General features: G+C 35.4%; 1 protein-coding gene across 6 annotated transcripts in view; it reads left to right on the top strand.

The window, feature by feature from the left end:
• LOC127963682 (solute carrier family 23 member 2) overlaps window positions 1-8,247 on the top strand; it is a 31,924-nt gene continuing 23,677 nt past the window's right edge. For 2 of the 6 annotated variants that reach the window (XM_052563722.1, XM_052563718.1), the window contains exons 1-3: window positions 1-281; window positions 3,137-3,171; window positions 5,214-5,333. The gene's annotated coding sequence lies outside the window, so the exon portion shown is untranslated. The remainder of the gene's footprint in view (window positions 282-3,136; window positions 3,172-5,213; window positions 5,334-8,247) is intronic. The other 4 variants (XM_052563721.1, XM_052563719.1, XM_052563717.1 and 1 more) reach the window with 3 other exon arrangements.

The raw sequence follows: 8,247 nt of genomic DNA, 5'->3' as shown, positions 1-8,247 counted from the left end.
GAGCATGCGTTGAAATACCACAGTGCCCCGTGTGCTGTGTGTATGTCCGTGTGTTGCTATATATTAGGGAAACATCGCTCCTCTCGTCTCCTGCTCATCATATAACCCAGTCTAGTCAGAAGACTCTGTCCTGCCGAAGGTGTTTTCACAGAGAAAGCCGCTGTTTCTGTATTTGCCCTCGGTAGTGGTCAAGTAGGACACTCAGTGCTGCTAAAGGTACCAACGACAGAACACAAGGGGAAATTACAGAAGAGGAAAACGATTTGTTTCATCCCAGAAAGGTGAGAACTAACGACTCGGTGTGTTTTATAACACAAGTCGTGGTGTATTGTAATTGTAAATATAAACTTTCTTAATATCACCTTGGCGTAATTATTTTAATAATGATTAATAAAATGTCCTAGTCGCATCCCATCAACATCTCAGGATTTCATTCCTAGAGATGCGATGCTGGCTTCTAACTGGGTTGCTTATTAAAGATTATTGTTGTATGATCATTTACAGTTTTCGTGTTTGTTTTATGTGTGTGTAAGACTTGATTTTGTAGTCTTATAATAACTACCAGTGGCAGCGAGTTAAACTCTCTCTCTTTTACATGCTGCGCCCATGCTTGATGCTTTTCATCCCTTAATTAAGGGTTAATATTACAAGAATGTGTTAAAATGTCACGTTTGATTAAACTAAACGCAGCACAGTAGCAGGTACATGGTGTCTCCATTAAAAGCAGGGAGACATGTATCAGGATACGATAGTTTAAATATGAAACATTCTTATCTTAGTTGATTTAAATAAAAGTATACTCGTTTTGATTATCTATTAAAAGCATGTCAAGGTTAGTAATAATGTGATAGAAGAGGTGACAAAGGGTGAAGCATGTGAGCAGGTTCATGTCGGTCCATTGACTGACGTCATCATCCGTGACTCATGTGATGCAACATGGACACTTATGATATTTATTGATGCACAAACAATGAATGGTTTTGGTAATTGGTGCATGTTTTCCGTTGCATGATTTCGCAACAGTAAATGGTGTCTCAGGAAATTGGTAGTAAGTGATGTGGGCTGGTAAAAGTTTCTAGGTTAACTCTAGTCTTCTGTGTCACATGATCCTTCAGAAATCATTCCTAGTATGCTGATTTGTTTCTTAAGAAACATTTATTTCATTTCTGAATGTTGAGAAGAGCTATGCTGCTTAATTTTGTGTGTGTGGAATGAATATACACTTCAAAAGAAAAGCATTTATTTGAAAAATAAATATTTTCTAACATTATAAATGTCTTCACTGTCACTTTTGATCAAGTTAACATGACCTTGCAAAGATAAGCAGTAGTTATGAGCAGTAGCGTGTGTTTATAATATTGCTCAGCTCTGAAAAATGTGTTCAACAAAATGTTAATCCTAGAGCAAAATCTTCCATAAGCTTTTCCTCCTACATGTGCAAAAATGTTCAGTAGTTAATATAGAAACCTGCTACCTGACATACAAATTAACATTTTCCTCCGCAATCTCTATGAAATGAATTTACCCAGTAATCATGACTGGAGATGTCATGGAAATCATTTGATCAAACTTTAAGAGAATACTGCAGTATTAATGGCAAAGCATGCCCTCTCCAACCTACTTAGTTATGCATAGATCGAATAAAGGCCATCTGCAGCCAACCTATGCTCTCCATCTGTCTGATTCATTTGTTTTGTCTGTTCTTTGATATTTGCTTATTATTTGAGTCAATCGCAGTGTAAGTGTGTTTGGGTATTTTAGTAAATGATGCCTGAAATGTCCATTCATGTGATGTTGTATGAACTATGACTTTTGGGATTTGTCTGGTCAGAGACATCTCCACCTATATGCCAATAATGACATATTTCACCAGTGTATTTTTATTTTATTTTTATATAAGTGGGCAGTTTGATCCCATTTGCTTTAGATAACGAATGTCTCTGAGTACAGAATTGATTCTGCTCCGTTTGAGCCAGTCATTTTAATGTTATATAAACTGAAAGACATCCAGGATTGCATAAACAGTTTAGATAAACAGATGTAGCTCAGAGGAACACAGACTGGATTGTGGCAGCTGTATTTCGTAGCACAGGCTGTCAAACAGCAGAAGACTCTTTTGAGTGGAATGCTTTGCTCAAATGCTTGGTTTAGACTTGCCTAAATATTGTACAGAGAAGTTAAAGGCAGTGGATCCTAATAGTTGTATTTCTCATCTATGATAGATTAATAAATGTGTTTTAATTAGCTTTTGTGCATGGAGGGCTCTTTTTTTGTTTTCCTCTTGCTTTTGTGTTCGTTTGAATCTGCATTTGTCAGCACAAGTTGCTCTTGACAATCCAATCATGGCCAGAAGTGTTTTTTTTTTTTTTTTTACAAATTACAAACTGGATCGATTTCTCAGAGCTTAGCTAAGTAAAGTGAGAACAGCGTAATTAAATGGTGAAGCTGAGAGAGCGTGTTAACAAACCAGCAGGCTGACAGTCACAAAACCTTATCTAACACCACTGGGAAAAAGAGAGTATTGAAGGTTTTCTTCCTCTTTTTCTGACTCTTTCTTTTTCTCGGTCACAAAATGGAAAAAAAGTGTCATCACTCTCGTTCACGCTTATGCTATTTCAGTCTTTTTCAGACCATTTCTGATTCTATGTTCACTTTTTCTGTCTCTTTCCATTTTTCTTGAGAAAACATTTGGGTTGTAAGGCGTTTCTTATCATTTACAGAATGAGCATGTACAGGGTTAAATAAGAATCTTTGCAGTTGATCTTTTTTTTTTTTTTTCTAGATTGGCAGCAGTGAATTCGCATAGCAGTTCAAAACAAAACTCATAAAAAAATATTATGCTGATATTAAACTTAAATCGTGAAATAGCCCAGCCCTGAGATTTACATTAGGATTCAAAATTTCACCAAAGTGACGCCATAATTGCTTCTTTTTTTGTTATCTGTATTGTATTTAATTCACCCCAAAAATGTAAATAAATTATATATAAAAAATTTCCCCCTCATGTTATTCCAAACCTGTATGGTTTATTTACCTCTGTGGAATATAAAATATTATGTTTTGAAGAATTTTGGTAGCTAGACAGTTTTTGTAACTTATATGGCCATTTCTCAAATTATCTTTTGTTTTTCTACAGAAGAAAAAGTTACACTGGGTTGGAACTTCGTGAAGGTGAGTAAATGGTGACAGATTTTTCATGTTTTGTTAGCTATTCATTTACATTTACATTTAGCAGACCAACAAGAGAATAGCAACAGATTCAAGTGTCATGACAAGTCTAAGTTATTCTAGTACAGAACACGTAGCTAGGTTTTTTTTTTTTTTTTTTCAAGAATATGATAGACAAGAAAAGGTAAGTGCTAGTATTAGTTGGTTAAGTGCTGGCGAAAAAGATGAGTTATTCCTTTTAAAGATTTTCTGTAGTTGTAGTTTCTAAAGTTGTATTTATCTACAACACATAAATTGCATCTATTGGCCTCTTTCAGTAAATGATCATTATGGTACTTCCATAATTCAAAACCTATTGGTTTGCGGTAATGCAAATTGTGAAGATGTCATTTGGATTCTCATCCGAGAAACCTCACCCTTTCAGTTTCTCACATCCCATAAGGCAGTTTGTAGATTTAACTCCATTTAACAGGGGATTTTGTGTCATTTTCCTCCTTTCTTTTTTTTCTGTTTTCATAATAAGATGAGTCCGGGCTCTTAATAACTGCCAAATCAAGGTTGAGACAAAGATCGCTTGAAACAATATGTTCTTTAGCAAAGGGCAGAAGTGTGTGACCATTAATGACATTTAAGGGCAAAACAGGTTTGAGCTTTCAACTAACCCGGTGTAACAGTAAACTGATGTCCTGTTCCATTTCTGACATACTCCAAGTGCTCACACTACTTTTGACATGAAGGACTAGTACATTTGTGACCGTTGCAATTTTATACTTTATGTGCATACTTTACATATGTACTATAGCACCTCACAAAAATGCACAAGAGCGCACATCATTTGTGACACCCCTTAGAAGTGAAGTGTACTTTGAAGTAAGTTGTGTGGGAATCTGTTCTGGATGTGACCCTTAACAAGAATGTTCCCACAGTCAATTCCTGCCTCCTCTTGCTTTTGGGTCATTGTCAGTATAGAGTGACAAACATGTCCCTTGACCTTTTCAGATATGAAAATCATAACCTAGTATTTAACGAAGGAATAACATGATTTGGCTATATATTATTTTTTTTACACATTATCAAACAATTATTTGCTACTATCATAAAATGAATATTTTATGAGAAATGATCACTGGTGGTTTTTCAACACATCAAATGATAATGAAGTCATCATGATGTTAAATACTTGCCATCAGCTTTTATAGGCAATAATTGCACTACATTCATAACTTGAACTTGAATTTTGTATGACCAACTCAACATTTTTTTAGAATGACCCTTGGCCTGCCATAATGTTGAAACAACAGCATTTAGGCATTTATTTTGCTGATTTAGCTATATATGGGAAACGCTTTTTGCTTCAGTGTGCGATGCACATTTGAGTGATTTGCTTTGAATTTCATGTGTGGTTGACCTTAAAAAACTACATCGAAAGCAGATAACCCAGGTCACAAGACCTTGACTGCATGTCTTTTAAAATTTGGCTGACGATGTCCTTGATGGTGCCTCTTTTGTTGTTGTCACGAGATAGTGGCTTTTGTAAGTGTCTCTTTAGTCAGAGTGATCTATAACCTGTTTGATTCAGTCTATAGAGTTTACTCATCATATTTATTTTTTAAGCTCTCTCCTCCACAGTTCAACTTCCCCCAAAAATAAAAATTTGTTTAGCTAAAGTTTACCTGAAATATAGCATTACATCACTTGCTCACCAGTGGATCTTCTGCAGTGAATGGGTGCCATTAGAATCCAAAACAGCTGCTAAAAACATCACAATAATCCACACGACTTCCAACCATCAGTCATCTTGTGAAGTGAAAAGTTGTGAGTTTGTAAGAAACTAATCCATTAATCCATTTTAACTTTTAAAGCCAATATTAGTTTGGAATCTGTGCATATTTCTCTCTTGTTTAAGATTATTTTATTTTTTTTGTACTGGAGAAAGAAATAGTGGATAGAGGATTTCAAGTTAGTCTTTGAGGTTTGTTTATTATAGACACACTGCTGTTTCTTCATAAGATGTTTGTAATGTTGTATTGTGATGTTTTTATCAGCTGCTTGGACTCTCATTCTGACGGCACCCATTCATTGCAGAGGATCCACTGGTGTGAAAGTAATGTAATGCTAAAGTTCAATGAGGATATGAACTCATATACATCTTAGATGGACTGAGAGTGAGTACATTTCTAGTACTATTCCTATAAAGTATCATTTAGTGAAGTTCAGATTTCTGTTTTTTGACTTCAGTCTGCCTGTTCTTACGCCATATCTCTTGAGATCTTTTATTTGATACACACCTCTATAAATTTCTGTTGCTGTTCTGCAGTAAATCTGGGGCAGACTAGATTCAAGGCCTCACTGTTCTGCTGACCAAAGCTCCCCAGATCCCCCCGTTGAGTCAGTGCCCCCTTCTTTCCCGTGGGTTCCCTTTGTGTTTAATTGATGTGCGTCCAAGAGAGCCAGTGGATACAGTATGTTCATTTCTAAAGGAATTTGACTGTCCTGTGGTGTCAGGCTCCTGTATTGCTGGGCTATTGTCACTAATCTCCCCTCACCACTGCGAGGGCTAATTAAACGGCATATTTGAGTGAATTAGCTGGGAAGGAAGAATGTGTTGTCATGGATGTGGAAAGGTCGCCTCTTTCTGGGGGGAACCGAGCATGGAGAATAATGACTCAGGGCAGGGTTTTGTTTTGTTTTACTTCATAATAGCAAGACCAATAAATATAAAGTAATTTATATAATCGTTTATACAGATTCATTGTTAATCAAGAATGATGAATGAGGGCAAATTATGACTTTTATTATTGGCAAAGAACAATAAATATAAGTGTTATTCATTGTTTATATACTATTACAAAATGTATTACCTCTTTGAATTGGTCACTTTTTAATTTAATGTCTTAGTCATTTTGTCATCGTGCATTTGTCATTCATATTTTGTTTATTTTTGTTTTCATAATTTAACTAGCCTACTTATGCTGATTTCAGTTTGTTTTACAACATAAATTGTTGTTACAATTACATTTTCATCTAATATTTAAATTGTATTCTATTTAAATTTTAATTACCGATAACTATTAGTTAAACGTAACGACACTGAAATGAGTGAATGTGAACAATTCTGAAGAAAACTATTGTTTTAATGTTTGTTGTTAAATGTTGTATGTTAAATGTTGTATAAATAGTTTCTTGTTTTACTTATGAACAATATTACAATGACGCAAAAACAGAACATATTATACAAATATTATTTGGAGAATATTTATTTATATTACATTAAGGTACAGTTATAATTTTAGTACATAATGTTTTTTTTTTTTTTTCTACCTGAGATTATATTACAGAAACCTTTCCAGTTGAAGCCAGAATTATTTGTACTGTGATTTTCCCAATAGATATTAAAAACCGAAAGCTGCCCGTACTGCCAGACAACCAGTCAGTGAGACAACAGTAGCAGTAACAACTCCCTTGGAATATGCAAAGTGTATATTGACTATTTGTATGTACCTTGCAAATCATATTTCTTACTGTTAATACGTATATGTTTTGTAAGATTTTTATTTTCTCTCTGTAGCACCCTCTTGTGGATACTTAGGGGCTTCTTGGAGCCTAATTTTAAAACCTTTGACTCAGGGAAGGGTATAAGTCACATTATTCAGCATGATCTTAGCAAGACTTAAGAGGAAGTTTGGCAATGTATGTAAAATCTGCTGAGTTTTATTTGTCACGTTTGACAAGTTCCTCTACACAAGCTAATGACAGAGAACTAGTTCATTCCATCAAGTCTCTGGGCTGATTGTTAGACCAGCTCTGGTTTCAGTTCCATCAACATTTGATGGTTGAGCTTTGGGGGGAAAACAACAGCAACATTATAGTCTCTACTTCTTTTATAATTAGTTTTAAAATATTTGTATTTCAAATAATTGCTGTTTGTTTAACCATCTACTCATCAGGACTGCTGGAAATGCAGTTTTGCCATAAAAGGAAAAAATTACATGTAAAAAATATTAAAATATAGAACAGATCTATTAAATTTGAATCTGTTTTTACTGTATTTTTAAACAAATAAATGCAGCTTTGGTGAACATAACAAAATGTATGGATCTTAGTGACCCCAAATGTTTTGTGTTGCACATACTGTTTGTTGGCTTCTCAGAAAAATATACAGTGGCCCAAAAAAGTATCTGGACATTTAAGTCACACATACTATTTATGAATTGTCTTTGGGACTGAGTTTGACACATCTGAATTCCCATATGAGACAAGTGAAACTTTTAACGTTCACAATGTTGCTAAATGTGTAGGCAGTGAACTGTCATATTCTGTCCATCTGTCTCAGTGGCCTTCAGGACCAAACGCCTGACTATCAGATGTTTCATCATAAAGGCTGCAGCAGAAATGGGCTCAGTGCGTTTTGTCTGTAAATTAGCTTTGGAAGAGGTTTGATGTCTAGGTTTAACCTTTTGGACATCAGTAAGCTTAGATTTTGAGATAATGGGATCATTAAAGGTGACCAAAATGAAATGTGATGTGCTTCACATGCTAGTCACCAGTACAACAACAGACAGTGTTGTGGGAATATAACAAAACATTCTGTCTGGACCTTTCTTCCCACAATAAAAGTGGGTCTCCTCTTCACGATCTTTAAAGCAGCTCAAGTTTCTCCTCCTCATGTGCCCCTGAAGCTGGTTGGTGGTTTAGTCTTGCTCCAGTTATAATGGTTTCCCGGTGAGATGATGATCTCCAGGTTTAAGGTTTCTATTCTGAAGTCCAGTATTGATATTATAAACACAGCTCACCCCAGTTAGCCAAATATTTTTGTGGCCCTGAATTATTTTATTTTTTTCCACTCAGGCTCTTGCCAGATCTGCGTGGATGCCTTGTTTGTGAAATTTGAGTTGTTGGATTTGTTGTTTAGCTCCCTGCCTGTCATGTAATCAAATGGATTGTCTTCCGTTTGAAATCATGACTAAATCCGCTCAGACAAACCGTGTGTGACAGCAGTATCTGTGGACGGACCGTCCTTCTGTGTTTTGGACTGATGATAACATTAGGAGGACATGTATTATACCTGAGGGGTCATGA

The sequence above is a fragment of the Carassius gibelio genome, chromosome B8, assembly GCF_023724105.1.
Source record: "Carassius gibelio isolate Cgi1373 ecotype wild population from Czech Republic chromosome B8, carGib1.2-hapl.c, whole genome shotgun sequence".
NCBI classification, from domain to species: Eukaryota; Metazoa; Chordata; class Actinopteri; order Cypriniformes; family Cyprinidae; genus Carassius; species Carassius gibelio.
The sequence above is the reverse complement of the archived record's forward strand: the minus strand, read 5'-3'. Positions and strand labels throughout refer to the sequence as shown.